We start from the raw sequence: 23,054 nt of genomic DNA on the forward strand, positions 1-23,054 counted from the left end.
ACAAATTTTTAATGAATGTACCACATGTTTGGAAATAATGTGCACTTTAAAGTTTATTGGGTACAGACTTAAAGTATTTATCTATGAGATCAAACTTGTTAACTGTATTGTTACAGTCTTCTCTAAATTATCTTAGAAGAAACTTATTTGATCTTTTAGAATCTAAGTGCTTTGGTTCCATGTCCTTTTCCAGTTTTTCCTCAGAACTCTAATCTGCTCTGGAAGTAAATGGTGAGGTGCACAAAGGACTTTCAAGTATTGAATACACTAAATGGTTTTGTAATTTTTTGATATTAGATAGTTTGCCTCTAACTTTCTTGAATTTTTTTATTGTCTCGTTACAGGTTCTATGCCCATAAAATTGTTTCTTTGTTAGTTTTATCTAGGATTTAAAAACTGTAGTTTTACCATTATTATTATTATTGTTATTATTATTATTATTATTACTACTATTATTATTGTGTGTTTCTATGTGTGTGTGCTTGCTTGCATGTGTGGGGGTGTGGGGGAGTGTGTAGGTGTGTTTGTGCTTGCATGCATATGTGGGAGTGGGGGTGGGATTGTGTGTGAGCATGTGTCCACGTTCACACTCTCTGTGGTGCACATTTAGAGACCAGGGGACAGTAAGCAGGACTTCATCTTTTCCTCCTACCATGTGAGTTCTAGAGACTGAAACTCGGGCTGTCAGGTTGGTAGCAAGCACCTTTACCACTGGTTATTAGCTTTGGTTGTCTATGGCACATTTGGGAAGTTGGAACCTCAGTTGAAGAATCACCTTCGTCTGATTGGTCTGTGTCTCTATCTGTGGACACTCTCTTGCTTGTTAAGTGATGTGGGAGGGCCCAGTTTTCTGCAGGCAGTGCCCTCCCTTTACATGTGGGCTGGGCATATATAAAGAAAGCATCCTGGAAACAAGCTGGTTAGCAGGATGCTTCTGTGGTCTCTGCTTTAGTTCCTACCTTGGCTTCTCTTAATGGACAACCAACCTGTGAGCCAAATCTGTAAGCCCTTTCCTTTCCAACTTGCTCTTTATGACAGCAACAGAAATAAAATTAACACATAAGCAGACTCATCTTTCTCTAGGGTAGTTGTTTATTATTATTATTATTATTATTATTATTAATTATTCCAGTTTATACTTTTCTCTTCCAACCATCTTTAAAAGTCTGTTTTGAAAGAGCACATATTAAGGCATTTAAAAATAAACAGATTCAGGAGTTTATCATCAAGAGGAGATAGTATATCTCTTACAATTTATGAGCACAGGTTACTTCTTTTTGTGGCATCTCATTATATATTTTTAGTATGCAATGGTTTCATCATTAATTCTGTCCTTTCCCTTTAGAAATTCAATATTCAATGCAGTCCTTTATCTTTTTGAGTGTGTGTGTGTGTGTCTGTGTATGTATGTGTGTGTGTGTGTGTGTATGTTTATAATTTTGTTTATATAGGGCTGCATTTTATTGCTACTTTTCCTATTTATTGCTACTTTTTCCTATTTATGGCATTTATTACTGTAGTTTGAGTTTTCCTTTTCTGTATTGTTTCTTATAATATAGAACTTTAAAGATGTGCACTTTTTGCACACTTCCTTTAGCTACTCAATAAAAATGTCTTTTTAATGTGAATACATCTTTTTGAAAGGCAGATTTTTGTGTTATTTTAGAAATAGTTATTTTATAATCACAAAGATTATTTTATCTCTACCCTCTTATATTTAACTTCTATTACTATTATTATTATTATTATTATTATTATTATTATTATTTGTGAGTGTGCAGATGCCAGATAACATCATCTGGAGGTTGGTGGCTATCTCCCTATACCACAGGTTCTATGGATTCAACTCAGGTAGTCAGGCTTGCTCACTTTTACTCATGGGACCCTTCCACTGGCCTTTACTTTCTAATATTTATCTGATTATCTACTCCTCCTCATGGCCTCTGTCTCTTCATACGTCAACAAGAAATTTTCAAAGAATGTCTTTTTGTCAGTCATTAGTAAGTCTGTAAGCACTTCTATATAGACTTTGCTAGCACACAGAGACTCATTAAGGCATAACTTCCACATGAATATTGCAGTGCAGCATAGACATTAATTTCCTGTCTCAATCTTGACTATCTAGTCCTACTAAGATGTGAAGGGATTCCTTCTATCTCTCAGTTATGTTTGGCTTCGGTTTAAGAAGAAAATTGGTACTTCACAGCTGAAGTTTGGAAATATTGAGCTTCTGTGATGGCAGTTTTCTCACTATAGGCTGTGGGAATGCTCAAATGAAGAATACACATGAAAGGCAAGTGTGATGAACTCTGCAACAGCTTCCTACCCTTGTTGCATGAGCTAGTCAGTGAGCATTGGTTAGTTCAATTTGATAGTGAACTTCACCACCTTCATCAAATATTTCATTTTCCATGAGCACTGTGTTAAAAAAAATAATATGGGATCATGTGCTCTGGGACTCACTAGAAATATGGGTAATACTTACTCAGAAATGGATAACATGCAGTTCTCTTTTAAAGGCAAACTCTGGAGTTTTTTTGTTTTTGTTTTTCCCCCGCTGATCCTAATAACACATCTGTGGAATCCGGCTTCCCAGTGGTCATTTTGGTCAAACACAAAGCAGAACAGATGCTCACTCAAGTCTCAGCCACCTGGCAGGCCATCGTTGACTTGGCAGGAGTCTCCAGACTGGGGAATTTGAGGAAGACATTTCATCCCAGCTGACGGCAGGATTATGAGTCGGTGAATCAGCATGAGACACAGGTTTACTACAGGCATCATTGGGAATGGCATGGGGAGCTTTGGGATTCACATCCGTCAGGCACAAGCTTGAGGAGCCAGCAGGTGAATTATGGGCCAAAGCTGTTATGCCAGCTGGTGAGATGTTGCAATTGAACTCCAGTGCAGGTAGGGACTGCCCTTATTAACATAAGGCAATTGGGAGACTTGGCAGATACTTTGCCATAGCCTTGTCTGTAAAGGATTGTCACTGTACTGGGCACACAGAATTGTACACAAAACTGCCCTCTGGTTTCTCCTGCATTGAGTTCCAGGAGCTTATTTTCAAGCAAAGAACTAGAGAGGCCCAGAAAACCTCTTGCTTCATAGTTGAAAGGCTGTTGTATCTTGTTGGTCCTCACACAAAATTTATACGGTTTTGCCAGATATTAATATTGAATGACAAGATAACAATGAATAATTTTATTCTAAACATGTTTTCTCCAGCAATTAAATTATCACATAAATAATATTTTACTAATACTTTTTCTTCTATGAGACTTAGATTGCATATACAATTCCCTGCCTGTGGACAGCCAAACCTCTTCTAAAGACATCTGTGGGTTTCTGGTGAGTATTTAAATTCTCATCATCTCATAGACCATTTGACGTTGACTATATTGGGAATGCATGGGGTGCTTTTATGGTTAATCTACCAAATGTCCATATGTGAAATATCATGTGTTTGAAAACTTGGTTCCTAGGTACCATTTTGGGAGGTTAAAGGCCCATTGGGTTATGAAGCCTGTCTAGGTTACCCAGAGCACTAGAGTTGAGCCTAGAGGACTACAGCTGGCTGGCCCTACTTCCAGCACAAGTGCCCTGCTTTCTATCTGCCACTGTGATTTGACCAGTGGCAGCAAGCTACAACTGTCACAGACCAATCCGCTCAGTTGCCATGTCTTCCCTATAGTGAAATGTGAGCCAAAATAAAGCCTTACCCCCTTAACTGGTTTCTGTCATTTACTTGGTCATAGTCTTGATATAAAAATGTGATCAATCTGAGTATACATTTTTTAGTGAGAATTAGCGTTAGGCTGACTCTTCAGACAAGGGCAAAAAGCAGCCACATTTTTCACCAAAATACCACAAAAGCAGTCTTTTACAGCACGTACTGAAATTCTTCTCCTTTGAAACCCCTTGGGCCAGACCTGTACAATTCAAATCACTCTCAGTAACAAAGACTTCCGAATTCCTACTAAGGTTGTCCATTAAGCACCATTTAAAGCATTTCACCTCTTTTCAAATCCAAAATCCCAAAATCCACATCTTCCAAACAAAAGCATGGTCAGGTCTGTCACAGGAATACCCCACTCCTGGTACCAACTTCTGTCTTAGTTAGGATCTTATTGCTGTGAAGAACAGATACCATGACCAATATAAGTTTTATAAAGGACAACATTTAATTGGGACTGGCTTACAGGTTCAGAGGTTCAATCTATTGTCATCAAGGCGGGAGCACAGCATGGCAGCATCCAGGCAGGCATTTGTAGGAGGAACTGAATTCTACATCTTCACCCGAAGGAAGCCAGGAACAGACTCAGCATCTTAGGAGGAGCTAGGAGGAGGATCCCCAAGCCCACCCCACAGTGACACTCTTCCTCTAACAAGGCCACACCTTCTAATAGAGCCACTCCCTGAGCCAAGCATATGTAAGAAGCCCATGTTACCACTATGTTCTGCAGGTCCTCAGAGCCATCCCTGGTGTGGGCAGTTCATGGGTCACTACCTATCAAGGCACTGGTTCCGTGATCTCAATGGTTCCTTTCTTGGTATGTCCTTCCCATTTCTGCATACACATCTTTCATTCTGGAGAGCCCTGGAGGCTAAGCTTTTCTCCCTAGCCGTCAAATCTCAGTAAGACCGAGTTTTCTATGTAATAAAAAAGTTCTTCCTGATCAGGAGATAGAGAAGATACGTAATGGGCAGATTTGTTATTTTTCTGTGGCTGTGATAAAACACTGTGGTCAAGGAAGCTTATTTAGAGAGAGTTTATGTTGGCTTACGGTCCCGAGGATTAGAGTCATTATGGCAGTGAGGTTGCAGGTGTGGTGGCAGGAGCCGCATCTTATGTCTTCACATCTTGAGCAAATCAGGTAGGGAACTAGGGAGTGAGGGAGAGAGAGGAAGGAAGGAAGGGACACACACACACACACACACACACACACACACACACACAAGATGGGGGAGGAAGGGGAAAGAAGGGAGAAAGAGGGAGGGAGGGAAGGAGGGAGGGAGGGAGGGAGGGAGGGAGAGAGAGAGAGAGAGAGAGAGAGAGAGAGAGAGAGAGAGAGAGAGAGAGATTGTTGAAAGTGGTAGAGGCTTTTAACCTTAAAGCTCTTCCCTAGAGATATACTTCCTCTAACCAAGTGGTACCACCCACCAAAAAGCTGCTACCTCCCCCAAACCTCATCAACTAGTAACCAAGTGTTCCAAAGCCCAAGACTACAAGGGACATTTCTCATTCAAAGAACCGCAAAGGGTATATTCTTTTTCTTTCTTTACTTTTTTTTTCACATTAATCTAGATGAGTTGAAACCAATCCAGATGTTTTGCTTTGTTTTGTTTAAAAAACAGACTTCCCCCAAAACAGAGAAAAAAAGAAATGACTGTTTGACTTAGCCCATGGATGGCTACTTCTGCGAGGGCAGCATTGTAGAATTACTCAGCTCTAAATTAGCCTCCACTGAGGCATACCAGACCTTTGTAACAGCTGGCTTCTGATCTTCATCCACCACTGGGCACCAAATGCTCAGCTGCCTGAGGATCCAGGAAGGTAGAAAATGGGCAGACTGGGTAAACTGAGGGAGCTCTGTCTTGTCTGGAAGAAAGGCTTTTCCTGGAATGAGTCACTGTTTCAACATGTCTGTGGGGAAACTGCTACCAGACCCCTTCTGCTTTCCCTTTTGTTTTACAAAAGAATCTGCAAATGTTGATTTAATATGAAATTTCCTAATTAGATGAAAGCTAAACAAAACATGTCTGGGTAAGATTTGGAATGTGGCTGCCAATTATTCTGCTTTCTAGCTCTCTCTACCTCTCTCTGCTTCTCCCCCCCTCTCCCTTCTTGCCCCTCCCCCCTTCTTTTTCCTCTCCTCCTTCCTTTTTCCATCTCCTTTCCTTTCTCCCCTTTCATCTTTCTACTTTCACCTCTCACTTTTTCTCCCCTCTCTCCACCTCCCTCTATCCTCTCTCTCTTTCCTTATCCTCCCATGCCTCTTATTCATCACATATTCTGGCAAACACCTTGCTATCCTTCTAGATCTATGTTTAAATGACAGTCTTTTTCTGATCTCCCATTCTATCTATAGCTATTTCCAAGTAGATTTTTTTAAAAATCACTTTTCAGCTCAAATACATCTTTCAAAGTGTCAAACTCTGTTTGCTGGCCTATTTGCCTGACTGGATCTTGGAAGGATCCTGAAGGACAGAAGTCATGTTAGCCACCTGCTATCTCTAAAGTGTCATATGATGTTTACCACATAGCTCTCCAAGTATGTTCAGGAAGTGAGGGAAACAGACATGCCTCTTAGCTGAGTCCTGACCACCTCACTTCTCTGTTTCACTTCTCCCACAAGGTGAGATATTCTCTTTTTTATGGATCATAACAAAATTTTAGGAAATTTTCATGCTTGGTTTTGGGAAACAAGCAGAAAAGTCACTGGTTCAATATATGTGAAAAAAAAGATATTTGTTTTCAGCAAATACCTGGAATCTATCTTCGAAGAGCCTATTAAGAAAATTCCACTCCTCAAATTATTCCACAAAATAAAAACAGAAGGAACATTGCCTAACTTGTTTTATGAGGTCACAGTTACCCTGAAACCCAAACCACATAAAGAGCCAACGAAGAAAGAGAATTACAGACCAGTTTCCTTTTTGACATAGATACAAAAATTCTCAGCAAAATACTTGCAAACTGAATAAAGAACACATCAAAAAGACCATCCACCATGATCAAGTAGGCTTCATTGAGGAGATGCAGGTATGGCTCGACATACACACATCGTTAAATGTTAACCACCATATAAACAGACTGAAAGACAAGAGCTACACAGTCATCTCATTAGATATGCAAGAGGCTTTTGATAAAATATAACACCCCTTCATGATAAAAGTTCCAGAGAGATTGAAGATGCAAGGATATACCTCCATATAATAAAGACAGTTTACAGCAATCTAATAGTTTAATCCAATAGCTTAAATTTAGAGAAACTCAAAGCAATTCCATTAAAATCAGGAACGTGGCAAGGCTGTCCAGTCTCTTCATATCTATTCAATATAATACTTGAAGTCTGTTCTATTAGTTAGAGCAATAAAACAACCAAAGGAGATCAAGGGGTATAAATTGGGAAGGAAATGTGTAGCTTATTTGCAGGAGATGTGATATTACACATAAGTAATCTAAAATTTCCACTGGGAATCTGCTCTAGCTGGTAAGCACTTTAGGAAAGGACTTGAATATAGAGATAACCTACATAAATCAGTAGCCCTTCTATATACAGATGATAAATGGAAGAAATCAGGGAAACACCTTCCCATTAGCCTCAAGGAATATAAACTATCTTGGGGCAACTCTAACTAAGCAAGTGGAAGACTTGTATGATTAAAAACTGTGTCAAGTGTGGTGGTGCATGCTTTTAATTCCAGCACTCTGGGCGTCAGAAGCAGGCAAACTGTCAAGTTTGGGGCTAGCCTAGTCTGCAGAGCATGTTCTGGGATAACCAGGAATACACAGAGAAACCTGTCACCTCCCACCCCCAGAAACTCCAAACAACCAAACAAAACTACAAAAACCTTTAAGACCTTGAAGAAAGAAACTGAAGAAGGTATCAGAAAATTGAACAATCTCCCATGCTCAAGAATTGCTAGAGTTAACATTAAAAATGTCCATCCTACCAAAAGCAATCTACAGATTCAATGCAATTCCCATCAAAATTCCAACAAATTCTTCACGGATCTTGAAGGGATAATTTTCATCTTGATGTGGAAACACAAAAAACCCCAGACAGGTAAAACAATTGTAAAAAATATAAGAATGCTACAGGTATTACCACCCCCCAATTTTAAGTCATACTCGAGAGCTATAGTAATAAAAATGGCATGGTACTGGCACAAAACAGACATGTCAATCAATGGAATCGAATTGAAGACCCAGACATAAATCCAAGCAACCATGGACACCCAGTTTTTGGTAAAGAAGTAAATAAATCTTAACCCCAAATTGGAATAAAGACACCATCTCTCATAACTGGTGCTGGTCAAACTTGACAGATGCCCATAGAAGAATCCAAACAGACCCATATTTATCACATAATTCAATATGGATAAAAAACCAACATAAAGCCAGATACATGAACTTGATAGAAGAAAAAGTGAGAAATAGCCTTGAGCTAATTAGCACCAGGAAAAGATTTTCTGAAAAGGACATTGGTATTAGTACTGGTACTGAGGTCAACAATTAGTAAATGGGACCTCATAAACTAAGAAACTTCTGTGTGGCAAACAGTCATTGAGACTAATCGGCACCATACAGATTGGAAAAAGGTTTTTTTTATCAACTATACATCTGATAGAAGGTTAGTATCCAAAAAATTTAAAGTATTCAAGAAAGCAGATATCAAAAAAACAAATAACCCAATTTTCAAAAGATGGGGTACAGATCTAAACAGAGAATCCTCAAAACAGAAAACCCAAATAGCCAAGAAACACTTAAAGAAATGTTCAACATCTCCAGTCCTTAGGGAAATGCAAATCAAACTGCTTGGGATGTCATCTTGCACCCGCAGAATGATTAAGATCAATTGAACAAGTGACAGCTCATGCTGGCACAAATGTGGAGCAAAGGGAATACTCTTCCATTGTTGGTGGAAATGCAAGCTTGTTTAGCCACTATGAAAATCAGTGTAGTAGTTCCTCAAGGAGATGGGAATTGATCTGCCTTAAGATCCAGCTACACCAGTCTTGGGCCTATACCCAAAGGATGCTTCTTCTCCCACATAACACTTGCTCAACCAAGTTCATTGCTGCTCTATTCATAATAGCCAGAAATTGGAAGCAACTTAGATGTCCCTTAACAGAAAAATAGATAAAAATGCAGCACGTAAAAAATAAAATCATGAAATTCAATAAATGGATGAAACTAGAAAAATTTTATTCTGAGGGAGAGGACTAGGACCCAGAAAGGCAAATACTTCATTCATTCACTTCTATGGATATTAACTGTTACGTCAATGATAATCAAGTTATAGTCTAGAACCACTGAGGTTTGTTTCAGAGTAAGGGACTGGGGGTTGGGGAGAGAGATAGTTCTCCCTAGGAAAGGGAAATACAATTTACAACTATTGATGGATGGGAAGGGTATAGAGACTGGCATTGGAGGATCAAGTGGAGAGGGGGAGGGGGAGGGAGAAGAGAATAAGTGGAGAGATGGATAAAGTTAAGGACCATTCGATGCATAGCCTGGAAGCCTAACATAATAGAAGTTTCCTAAAACCTAATATATACATATACACATACATCTAAGTGAAATACCAAATAATGAGGGACACAGACACCCAACTGACCATCCCTTGTTACCAAATGAAGGGTCCTCTACTGGGACCGGGTTACATCTAATTGAGTTGTTGGCCAAGAAGGTCCCATGGGAATCTCAAATAACCCAGGCTGCTGTCCAAAAACTGATGGCAAAGACCCACTGCTCAAGATACCCACACAAGTCATTGAACAAGGAGAAGTCAAGGTGATGACTACGTAGAGCCTTCACCTCCGTGTGCTAGCATCTTAGGTCCTATTCCCTACTGGAAAAGAAATATAAACACCAACCCAGTCACAAAACCTTTCATCTACAATGACGTTCTTTCTTCACGATATGCTAGTGTAATGGCGGGACAAAGTTTGGGGGAATAACCAACCAGTATCTCATTTGATTAAAGGACTACTCCACTAGATGGAACTCATGCCTGACATTGCTTGCATGACCAAGAACCTGAGACTAGACATCCCAGGAACCCTAAGGACCTAGCATAAAGCCAAATAATACAGTTCTAAACAAACAGACAGACAAACAGCCCTCAGCAATAAAATGACTCCTAATGACATTCTGTTATACTCAGGGATCAGTGCCTTGCTCAGCCACCAGAAAAGCTTCTTCTTGAGGCAGATGGGAACAAATACAGAAAGACGTATAGCTAGATGTGTAGAAAGTGAGAGATCTTGAAACATTCTACCCTAATTCCCTCCCCTTAGGGCACCTGGAACACTGAGGAAGAGGAGGCATAAAGAGTGTAAGAGCCAAAGAGGATGGAGGACACCAAGAAAACAAGTCTAGATCTATAGGACCAATGTGCATGTGAACTCAAGACTGAGGCAACTTGCACAGGGCCTGCGCCATTTGGGTATGGGGTACACCCTAGAGCTGAGAGGAAAAGTGGATACATGTCTCCAGCCAGAAGCAATCTCCAATTGACAAATACTTGAAAACAAAAATTTAGTTTTCCCCAAGGCAATCTAACTGGGGAAGCAACCTACCCTTAAGGGTTGACAGCATTCCTGGCAGTAGGTGGCCAACAGAAAATTGTGTCTTTGGAGGGTCCTAGTCTCATGATGAAGTTTCAGGCTCATTCCATTTTTAATTTTTTATCTTATGAATTTTATTTTTTTATTATATATATGTATGTAATATACATGTCTTTTTACCCTACAAATCCTTTGTGTATATTATGGCTTCCAGTTTAGCATTTTTATAGGATCCCTGAGTGTGTGAATGAGTGAGTTTCTATTTCTTCTGCCTTTTGGGGGGGCTGAGAGGAGGAGAGGGAGAGGAAAGTAATCAGGACACATTATGTGTGTGTGGGGGGGACTATTTTCAATAAAAGGGGAAAAAAGAAAATAAAAACATTCTCCCGAGCAAGGTATCTGGGCACCTAGGAAAACTTTAGTCTTCCGTGCAGTGTAAGAGGACATTGGAAGATGGGGGGTTATGGACATCGCACTGAGGACTCCTTTCTGCCCTGTGAACTGGAACGAGCAACAAAACTGCTGCTTTGAACCTGTCTGTATAAGGGACGTAAATTGTGCTTAGAAATAGCTAAGCATTTCCCATGAATGATGCCATTTAATGGAGAGCGAAGGGCTCGGAAAGTTCAGATAAAATTACTTCTACAGATGGAATTACTAATTCGGAGAGGAATTGTAATTGAGAGAGAGAATTCAGAGGAAGAAAGCTCGAGTCTTCCATAATTTTCTAAAATAATTAGCCTTGATGAAGAAACGTATAAAGAAAAGAGTATGTTTTAGTTGAATGATGCTACTTCAAGACTTGTGTGAAGGGATGCTTTTAACATTAATTTTCTTATTTGTTAGTTAAATATCATCCATACAAGTGTATATAAAATACATTTTGATTGAAGACTCAGAAATGAACCCACACACCTATGGTCACTTGATCTTTGACAAAGGAGCTAAAACTATCCAGTGGAAAAAAGATAGCATTTTTAATAAACGATGCTGGTTCAACTGGAGGTCACCATGTAGAAGAATGCAAATCAATCCATTCTTAAGAGTCTTGAACACATGGGCACTGGGGAAAATTTCCTGAACAGAACACCAGTAGCTTATTCTCTAAGATCAAGAATCAACAAATGGAACCTCAAAAAATTGCAAAGTCCCTGTAAGCCAAAGGACACTGTCATTAGGACAAAACAGCAACCAACAGATTGGGAAAAGATCTTTACCAATTCTACATCTGATAAAGGGCTAATATCCAATATACACAAATATATAAAAAAATTAAGAATTTAGACCCAGAGAATCAAATAACCCTGTTAAAAATGGTGTACAGAGCTAAACAAAGAATTATCAGCTGAGAAGTACCTAAAGAAATATTCAACATCCTTAGTCATGAGGGAAATGCAAATCAAAACAACCCTGAGATTCTACCTCACAGCAGTCAGAATGGCTAAGATAAAAAACTCAGGTGACAGCAGATGCTGGTGAGAATGGGGAGAAAGAGGAACACTCCTCCATTGTTGGTGGGATTGCAAGCTGGCACAACCACTCTGGAAATCAGTCTGGAGGTTCCTCCGAAAATTGGACATAGTACTACCTGAGGAACCAGTTGGGCATATACCGAGATGCTGCTGCAACATACAACAAAGACACATGCTCCACTATGTTCATAGCAGCCTTATTTATAATAACCAGAAGCTGGAAAGAACCCAGATGTCCTTCAACAGAGGAATGGATACAGAAAATGTGAGTACATTTACATAATGGAGTACTACTCAGCTAGTAAAAACAAGGACTTCATGAAATTCATAGGCAAGTGAGTGGAACTAGAAAATATCATCCTGAGTGAGGTAAACCAATCACAACAAAACACACATGGTGTGCACTCACTGATAAGTGGATATTAACCCAAAAGCTTGGATTACCCAAGAAACAATCCACAGACCACATGAAGTTCAATAAGAAAGATGACCAAAGTATGAATGCTGCAGTCCTTCTTAGAAGGGGAAACAAAAACATTCATAGGAGGATATATGGAGACAAAGTTTGGAGCAGAGACTGAAGGAATGGCCATTCAGAGCCTGCCCTACCTGGGGATCCAGCCCATATACATACAGCCACCAGACACAATCACTATTGGGGATGCTAACAAGTGCATGCTGACAGGAGCTTGATATAGCTGTCTCCTGAGAGGCTCTGCCAGAGCATGACAAATATAGAGGCGAATGCTAGCAACAAACCATTGAACTGAGAATGGGGACAGGAGTTAGAGACAGAATTGAAGGAGCTGAAGGGGTTTGAAACCCCATAAGAACAATAATACTGACCAACCAGAGCTCTCAGGGACTAAACCACCTTGTCTCCAGCTGCATATGCAGCAGAGGATGGCCTTGCTGGGCACCAATGGCATGAGAAGCCCTTGGTCCTGCCAAGGCTGGACCTTCCAGTGTAGGGGATTTCAGGGTGGGAAGGCAGGAGGGGGATGGTTGAGTGGGGGAACACCCTCATAGGGGGTTTATGGATGGGAAACTGGGAAAGGGGATAACATTTGAAATGTAAATAAAATATATCCAATAAAAAATACATTTTGGTCACACTCAGTTCCATATAGTCCTCTCACTTCCAGTAGCTCTCCCTCTATTATACCTCTTAAGTTTGTTTTTTGTTTTGGGTCCCACTACGTTTAGTCAGGCCACCTGAGTGAGTATGCGAGTGGAGCTGTCTGTTGGAGCATGGACAATTCACCAGTGGCCACAGCACTGTAAACAGTGACTCTTTTCTGCAGACATCACCTGCCAATAGCAGCCCAAGGAGGCCTCACCCCAGTGAGTCCTTCCTTATCCAAGACTGAAGGATGACACACCCGTTCTTCTGTGGGCAACCACAGCTGCTGTAAGTTCATGAGTGTGAGGCTCAGATCCTCTTCAGAAGACAGTGTTCCTACTACCTGTCCCAACTCCTCTTTTGTGATGTTTCCTGAACATCACAGGAGTAATATAGCTGTTATGTTGAGGAAGAGTCGCTCGGTTGTAACTTAATTCCAGCACTTTAACCAGCTATTAGTTTTTTTACACCATTGTTTAAAACAGTTTTAACAACTGTGCAAAAGTTTGTTTGTGGGGTTGGGGATTTAGCTCAGTGGTAGAGCGCTTGCTTAGCAAGCGCAAGGCCCTGGGTTCGGTCCCCAGCTCTGAAAAAAAAAAAAAGAAAAGAAGAAAAAAAGAAGAAAAAAAAGTTTGTTTGACAGAGGAAGAGAGTAGAAGTAGCCTCTGTGTAGACAGGTAAATGTTAAGGAATCAGTTTGATAACATATTCATTTAGTGAAACAGAAGCAGTAGGTTCAACCTTGATCCTATGATCTCCCTAGCCATGGGCCCTTGACCAGGTCCACAGTGACTAGATCTGAACTACCCCCTCTGTGGGAGGAAGCCTCAGGTGCAGTCAGAATGCAGTTGCTTACTCCCTTAGCACTCAGGTCATTCCTGTATGAGTAGGTACATCCAAGGGGTTGATTAACTGACTTATTTGTTTATATATTTATTTGTGTGTGTGTGTGTGTGTGTGTGTGTGTGTGTGTGTGTGTGTATGCATGCACATGCCAGGGCACACATATGGGGCACGGAAGACAACTTCGTGGAGTCAGTTTCTCCTACTGTTTAAATGGATACTAGAGATTGAACTCAAGTCATCAGGCTTGCACAGCAATCACCTTTACCTGCTGAACCATCTTGTCAGCCCCCAAAGGATTGTTTGAATGGGGAACATTTTACTAATCACTCAAGGTTGGAAATATTTTAGGGTATGATGGCTTTAAATACAAGACCAAAATAATTATGAAGTTTCTGGGCACGCTATGGTTTTAGTGTCTGTAGTATGTGTCAGGGAATATTAAAGTACAGTCTACCTGAATTGGGTGGTGGGTGATGTGGTTGTATGGTTTGAGGAGAGAGGAAGTCCTGTCAACTGAGAGATGGAAGAGAGGCTATTGTGAGACAGACTTTTCTGATTCTACCTCCTCTGCTTGTCAAACCTATGGTGTGGTTTTCGACTCAGCCCCATTTCACCTAATCTTTTCATAGCTGGGGAATGGCCAACTGGCACCATAGCTCCGTGTATTTGAGGATTGCTGGATTTTAGGCTTATAATGTTTGCTGAGAATGGAGCATGCAGAGCAGAGAAGTTTCAGTGACACCAACTGGTGTCCCAGGGTGGGTCATAGCTCTGGGAAATCTCTTGTGCCGCCAGTTGGTTCTGTAAGAGGATTATACATTCTCTCTTTTTTCTTCCTCATTAAATATTTTGTTTCCTGGCTGTGGAGGTGCTGTGAAAGTTTGTGGTTTATATTTGTGTTCATTGTCTGTTGTAGGATGTTTGCTTCCTGAGTAAGGTTCCTGAAAGGGATGGGGTATTTGGGAGTGGGTGCTGAGTCTGAGTCTTAGAATTCCCACTTTAACCCATTCACCCCCTCCTCAAATCTCTTCCTATTTCCTTCAGATAGCTTTGTTCTCTCTCTGCGTTTGTTTTGTGACTTTGATTTGTGTCATTTGCATAAAGAATACAGTACGTGATTTGTAGACTGGCTGCCCATGATGATGATATTCAGGTAATAGTATCTTGAAATCTACTTGCAGTTTTCATGATCGTATTGAATGAGTGAGTGAGAAATCATGAAATAGATACACTGTGTTAGAAGGGAGGGGAGCCTTGACAGTTTGTTAAAGCATATACTGTGGTCTTAACTTCAGAATGGGACTTCATTTGGATACAAATTCTGTATAGTCACAATCAAATTAAAGTGATGTCATCAGATAGGACTAGCGTCCTTATAATAAGGAAGAATGTGGACACGGACATGCATACAGGGAGCAGCCCATGCCAGGATGAAGGCAGAGACTCGGACAAAGTTTCTGCAAGTCTTATACAAAAGACAGTACGAAGTTTGCTTAAAAAGAGCTAGAAACTTTAGGCATGGAACAGAATAGTTCTTCTTCATAGAAACTTTCTCAGAAGGAAACAACCCGAATCACACATTGTCCCACAAAAGAACATACACTTCTGTCTTTAAAGCACACTGTTGTGAGACGTTAGGCCTTGAAAACTGGCACACTAGGATGGGTACATTACTGATGTATGATACGAGAGCAATGGTTCTTAGACTGTTGCCACTCACGTGAGCAGTCTGGGAAATTACTGTCGAGTGCCCATCTTCTGGAGCCATCACAGTTACTGCATGTTTCTTCACAAGTCAAATTTTAGGATAGAAATTCTCTTCTTTGGTGTCTTTCATGAGACATAGCAACCTTTGCTGGGCAAAGAACTTGGGAGCTACGGATGGGGGTGTCAGTCAGTTTTCCACAGCAACAGATTCCTCAAGGTTAGGAATTAAAAAAGGCTTTAATGCAGAGTCAGGAAATAGTGGGGGGAACAGATACTTCTGTACCCTGTTACGACGCCTGGTTCCATCTCTGGAGGAAAGAAGGGAGGAGTCATTCGCTCATGGCTGGTCCTTGATATTTGGCCATCTTCCTTCTCATTAAGTGTGCTAAAAGCATGGGTATTTGGGGCTCTTGGTGGGGGGTGATGCTGAAATGACAGTAATTGGCTGAAAATGTCAGGGGAGGACCCTGAGCATTAGTAGGCATAGTTATTAGTCATCAGAATGCCTACACCGTGCTATGAATTTGGATGGCACGAAGGCCCAAGGGACAAGGCCATCAAGAATTAATATCATAGAATCACATTAATTCAATCAGTTAAGTTTAGCTGGGCCAAGTGCAATCAGAGATGGCCCCTGCTAAGGTGGCATTAGTGGGTTTGCTGAACTTCCTGGTCTTTTCAGATTGGGACAGGAGGCTGCTGTTTCTTTCCAGGGGTGGGGAAGTAGCAAGTCAGGACAATTGCTTTGATCTCTGACACATCTCATGTACGTTGGCCGGGTGTGGCAGTGATGACATGTGTCTGGTTCACGTATTTAAGGGAAGGGATCTGTGATAGGTGCAGAGCTTTGGGTAGGGTTCTCGGTGCAATCATTGGTGACAATCAGGAGCCTAGCACAGGTTGCAATAACATGTTTACTATGTCTCACCAGGCACGAGAAGACGCAGTCAGAGACCACGGGACACATATAGTATCTCCCTGTCACAGTGTAACTCTGCTTCTTGATCTTTTCACAGCACCATGTGGTACCCGCATGTCCAGTGTGGAAGTGTCCTTTGGCACACTCTGCAAGGGTTAACTCTGGTTCCAAAGGTGAGCACTTCTTTTGAAGTCTCGATTCATGTCACTCTCTTCAGAGCACTGTGACTCTAGTGAGCCCAGCCTGCATCATGGCAGTTTTTAGAAAGCTACTGGATTGTTTAAAACTACATTTTTCAATGTTGCCGCGGGGCTGTGATTATTAATTGAATACAGAATGATGTAAACAAGATTCAAAGTCTTCAGGTGTTCTGGAAAATATTGATTTTAGTGGAGGCTTTACTGAGAAACAAAACAGCTAGCAGCAGAGATCCAGAGACTTGATCAGTAATTAACATACTGAAGGGGTGGTCAGATATTTGGAGTGTCTCGTTTATTTCAACGAGATGCAGCTTTTGTTGCAGCTTTCGTCAGTGTATCCAAAGGACTGGGTTGCTACGGCTCTGCTGTGGAGTGGGTTATCTTTCATGCAAGTATTAGGAAAAAGAGAGTTGTTACTTATGAGAGACATTGCTCTTCTTTTAACTATATGCCATAGCTGTGAAGAAGCACGTCTCTTAGAAAAACATTTATCCAATCAGTTCACCTTAATAAGGTCAAGCCGATTTTATCCTGGTGTACAATTTGGTCAAAATGTACTCTGGGTCTGTTCTCCAAAACCACTTTTCACTTAGGGCAGATCTGGGAAACACAAGAGCTTCTAGTGAAACAATTACCCATAATTCACTGGAAAAGAAGACAACTCTACAAGCCAGAATCTAGAGGACTTTATTCTTTTTTTTTTTTTTTTTTACCCTATTCCCCCGAGGACTTTATTCTTAAAGCCTGGGTTCTCTTCCCTCTCCACCCAGTCCTTCCTTGTTCCCTGCATGTGAAAAAAGGCACCAGGGGAGACTTTTTTCTTTTTCTTCTTTTAATTTCTTCAGCATTGAGGGAGGGAAGGTCATAAACATTGATTGTCATTTACAGGAAACATTCAGAAATCATGTGTGCATTATCTGGGAATGCTAACAGTATTCAACTAATAATTTACAGGACATAAAATAAGGACAAACCCCGTTACATTCTAAAGTAATATAAAACTCTTTTTAGTTGTTAGGGAGTGCTTCTTTAATCTATTATATTTATAATTAAAAAAAATTCAATGCTTACTTCCTAAATGACTCAGGCTGCAGTTTACTCACATACACAGAAATTAGGGCTTATATATTAAACAAGGAGAGAGAGAGAGAGAGAGAGAGAGAGAGAGAGAGAGAGAGAGAGAGCAGAAAATCGCAGATTTAAAAACTACACGTATCAACTGGGTTTATTTGTAGTTTGCCTTTTGCCTCTACAGGCTGGTAAGAGTATATGATAACAGAGTAGCTCCTGGAAAAACCAGTGGTTGACTCCAGGAGGTTTTGCTCTTTTGAAAAAGTATACTTAGCTTTTCAGAATGAATGCTTTTATTTTACATACTGGTAGCAATGCAACATTGGCGCACTGCCACAGTGGGGTGCATGCTAACGAGGAGCAAGCTGTACCTTCCACTCTGCTCCTCCGGGTGCAGCTGAGGAGTAGGCACAGCCCAGCCCCAGCCAGTCCATGGCTTCACCTCTGGACTCTGGCTCTGCACCTTGCACTGTAGGCTGGAGCTATGGCAGAAGCATTAAACCTCAGAACATTGGAAGTATAGTAAAATCATTTATCTCAATCCTAAAAGCAAGGAAGCATTGTCAGGGATTTCAAAAATATTGGAAAGTCTCATTTAACTAAATATCTTTTTTTATTATCATTTTATAAATCGATCATCATAAAATACTAGCCTTTTAAAGTCATATTTGGGACGCAGGGGGGGAAGTGTCAGTTTCACTGGCCCTGCTCGTCCCTCTGTTGCTATCCTCACCCTCAGATTCTTCTACCTCTCAGTCTCTCCCCAACCCTCCCCAGCTTCTTTACTACATTTATTTGGTGGAGGTCAGTTATGGCTTCAGCAAATGAGTGGTCTGACCTCAAGTTATTAATAAGAAATAAATGTGTACAAAAATATTTTGTTCATCAGAAAGCAGGGTCTGTTTTCCTTAAGCTATTCCGTGCAGAATGGGCTTGGACAGAGCCATTCGCTATGAGGAAAGACGACTTCGCTTAGACAACAGTTCCTTTTCACACGGTCCTTTTTCATATTGTGTAGTTTAGATGGAGTTTGCAGGTCTTAGGCCAATCTTCAATACAAATTCTTTGGAGCAACCGCTCCTGATAGCCCTGTCCCTTTCCTAGTTATACTACGAAGAGAAGTGTACAAGTGACACTGACGACCCGTCCGGATGCTTAAACCATTCCAACCGTTTCCCATTTAAAAAAATCCGAGAGGTGCATAACACTCAGAAAGGAAGCGAGTACATATTTTATCTTCGTTGTTTATCCCCCTCTAAAAAATTGTTACAAAGTCTTATGCTTAAACAGAGACATAGAAAAACCAGTGTATTCACTGTCTCCAGTTATTTACAGCAAAAATTACGGAGACAGCATACATTGTATTAGACCTTCCACGAGCATATATTAAAAGTAATTACATTTGAAAAAATATTTTTATTTTTTCTTCTACATTTCTACAATACATACTCAGTTTTCTGTGTGTGTGTGTGTGTGTGTGTGTGTGTGTGTGTGTGTGTAGTTTTCATTCTTGAGTGTGTGTTAATGGGAAGAAGCAAATGGTGCTGTGCTTGGGGTAGGGCTTGTGGCTTTCAGACATTCCTCATGAGTGTCTATGTATGGCTGTGCTGGTGACAGGGGAGCATTTACCATTAGCCACAGCCAGAACATAAGTGATATGAGCCTCATGCTGTCAACAGGGGTGCAGACATCTGCGTGTCCCATAGTTGGGGAGTTGGGCTTGTTTAATTCCAGTCATCTTTGTGCTTTAGTTTGGGCTATGAGAACAGCCACTGGCCTGGTTTCTCTGACCCACTGTAAGTTGTGCTTTGGTCATGCAGGAAGCATCGGTTGCTGTGACCAATCGACCTCGGAGAAATTTCAGCAGCTTAGGAAAAAAGTGCACAGACAGACAGTCCCACCTGCTGTGTAGGAACCAGTGACCTGTGACCTGCGCTTCAAAACAAGGGGGCGAGGCTATCTTGATGACAGAATAAATTGCTCAGAAAGGTACAGCTAAGAGAATGGGAGAGAGTGTCACAGATTTGAAGCCATACATTTCAGGACACATATACAGGCTCGAAAACATGAAAGTTATATATCTGACTTTCAGGAAAAAAATGGACAAGAAATCTAGTTCCCTTTGGGTCTTTCACAGTACAGCTCGGTGGGATACACGCAAGCGTCTTTTGTACGCCATCATTCAATGGACTTGCCTTTATCTTTCGATTGCTACTTTGTTCAAGCCATCTGTCATTATAGCTTTGAGTACTGAGAGGAAAATATGGGAAATAGATTGAGAGGGAGAACGGCACTATCTCGTCTCTTACCCACCGTACCAGCATCTATCAAACCTGGCCTGACTGACTCTAACCCAATAGCCTTACTTCTAGGTGTGGTTTTTGAGACCATCAAGAGGAGGCAAGATGGCTGTCTATGGCCCTCTACTGCCCAGAGATGTGTTTGGTGTGTATTATACTCACATTTTTATCATTTACAACTAAGACAGCTTCCGTAATTCAGAAGCACTGTCAGTGAGTGGTAGGTAGGCCTTGGTAGAATGCTGGTCGCCCTATTGTAGGCCGGGTATTTACTTGCAAACTTAATACAGCTCTGCAGCACTAACTGTATTCATCCTTGACAGTTTTTGGGTTTCGAGTTTTTATCTGTTGATTCAAATAGGCAGGCACCTCTGGTTGTGGTTCCCCTCAAAAAGACAAAAGAGAAGGGTAACTAGCTTATTTCCAAAAGACTCCAAGGCTTCCCACACCAAGCCTTTCTTCTGGCTACACATGCACTAGCAGTTGCAAAGAGAACAGCAAATATAAGTTCATCTGGATGGTACTGTTTCCTTCCTTCCTCTTTACTCTGCAGAATTTTCCCTTCAGATGCATGCTTAGGAGCTCCTCCTAGCTACTGAAGGGTGTTTGTCAGAGTAGAGACATCCTTGCCTGAATCTACTGCCCTTTGTGGTAATTTTATTAGAAACAAAAGTAAATACGGGCAACAAAGAAAAAACAAAAACAAAAACCAAAAAACCCCCAAATCCAAAACCAACCAACCAAACAAAAGCCAGGAAAACCAATTTGCCAGCACTCAAAAAATTTCCTATTTGTGGAATAAACAGGATGTGGACTGACACATCATTATGCATTTCCAGTGTTTATGGGGTGGGAGTGAAGTTGTAGGTTGCTCTTTGAGACCCCTTACGCATAGCATTATGGGGAGCCAGTAGGGATTGGCCATCCATCTGCAAGTCTGCTCAGTTAGATGGCTGGGAAGTAACCTGCATTGATGTCTCCTGATGCTTCCATTAATATTCAATGGGGTACAATGCAGAGCTCCCAGCTACTGCCAGGGGAATCTAATCACTTCAGGCCATAGTGTTCTCTGCTTTTTAATACAGTCTTGAAGAAAGTATTAAGACAAAAAAAAAAGGCAGAGAGTGTGTTTGGAAAGTATATCCTGACACTCAATGTCCAATCTGCGAATAAAAGAGCCCCAGAAAAAGGTGGCATAAAGATAAAACAAGTCACAGACAACGTGGACATTTGTAACTGTCAACCAAGATTTGAAACCACTCATTTTCCCTCAAGATTTGCCTTTCTTTCTACAGAGTACAGAGGCACCATAGTTGTCATGTGCATCAGCCTGTCAGCTCTGACCTCTGACCCTTAGGTCCCTGCATTTCCTTTGATAAGGATTTACACAGGAAGCGTGGATTAGTTGGGAGGTAAGCGGGGCAGTCTGGTTGTCTTGTTCTTTGCTCACTTTAGAGAAGAGAACCAACGTCTTGAGTAGAACTTTTCGGCAGGTCCAAAGAAGAAAAAGAATCTCATTCATTTTTCTGACCTTAAGCCACTGTCTGAAGCCTGTCAGGGAAGGCCTCTCACTGGTGTGTTCAATTTATGTCATTTACGTTTTGTTCTCGGCTTCCTGTTTTGCCCCTCCCCCTTCTCGATGCATTTTTTTTTTTTAAATGAAGCATCCCTGAGCAGATTCAGTGCAACATCTGCATCAAGCAGTGATTGTCATCCTTGAGGTCATCCTACAGAGCACAGTTCCTTCTTCCGGTGTGTACCTCATCCTAGCACATTCTGAACATCGGCCCGATCTCAAGAAAAGAAACAGCTTGCTGAGACTGTGTGTGGTAAAGAGAGTTTTTTTTACTGAAACCTCATGTAGTCAACTGAGATGTTCAAAGGGCAGTGTTCAAAGGCTTTCTTACCATTAACAACATGACTCGGTTCTCTTTAAAGGGAAAACTTGGCAATTGAGCCCAAACTACCACTCTCTCCTCTGGATGGAAAGTAGGATGAGCCAGTTACTGGTTACCACTGTTTGGTTCTGGTTCAGTTCCTAAGTCTGCTTCCTGTCCCTCTGCTTCAAAAGGTTCACGCTGTCCCAGTGAAATGCTAGGGCTAGTGGAAATGACACGATTTCAAAACCAGTATCTCCTGAGGCAAATGTGGGGAACAATCTTTTTCCTATACCACCCCTGGGACACGGGAGGAAAAAAATTCTCAGCTACTTCATCAGTTGAGCCCATGTGAATCCTCCAAGGTGAACTGAAGGCAACAAATGATCCCCTTTACGGCCCAGTGGGATCTTCAGGCTGACAATGGGAAACACTGAGTCAACAGAACAATGAAAACAAAGTTTGACATGAGTTCAAAGCTCAAAGGGGAACATCAAGTAGACACAGTAAGCATTGCCTATCACGAGCCAATCATAAAACATATATCACATTTGGAAGTGGCTTGGTTTAATTGAGTGTTTTCCATTACCCTGTTTTCCTAGCAATCAGTAAAGTAATCTCTCCATTAGAAGGAAATATGACTCTTGGAATTAATTCTTTATACAAAGAGCTAGCAGGAGTGACATTTACACCAAAAAGAACCGAGTCCCTGTAGCAGCATAATAAGCAGTCTACAGCTGTCTTCTCAGAACCAAAGGTAATTTGGTTCGATGTAGTTAAATTAATTGAATATAACAGTGGTTGAAAAAGAGATTCATTATTTTAAAGCCTTTTTTGTTTTCCCCCAATGGCTCGGAATTCATCAATCATGAGGTGAGAAAAGGCCCTGTTTTCTGAAAGGAAAGACTAACACTACTTGTTCTGATCAGCCATCAGAGTTCTGAGACATCCTCAGGATGACTCTCAATCAAGAACATTGGGAGAGCATAAGGGACAAAACAAAACAAAATGCACACACACACAAAAACAAAAAAAAAAACCCACCAAAACAAAACAAAAAACAAAACAAAACAACCCCCCCAACCCAAAACCTTAAGTTTCTACTGATGGAGATCTACAAAGCAAGTGTGTGTGTGTGTGTGTGTGTGTGTGTGTGTGTTTCTGTGTGTATCTGTGTGCATGTTCCCATATGTTCATGCATGTTCATGCATGTTTCTGCATGTGTGTGGTTTGCACTAGTTCA

The sequence above is a fragment of the Rattus norvegicus genome, chromosome 1, assembly GCF_036323735.1.
Source record: "Rattus norvegicus strain BN/NHsdMcwi chromosome 1, GRCr8, whole genome shotgun sequence".
NCBI classification, from domain to species: domain Eukaryota; kingdom Metazoa; phylum Chordata; class Mammalia; order Rodentia; family Muridae; genus Rattus; species Rattus norvegicus.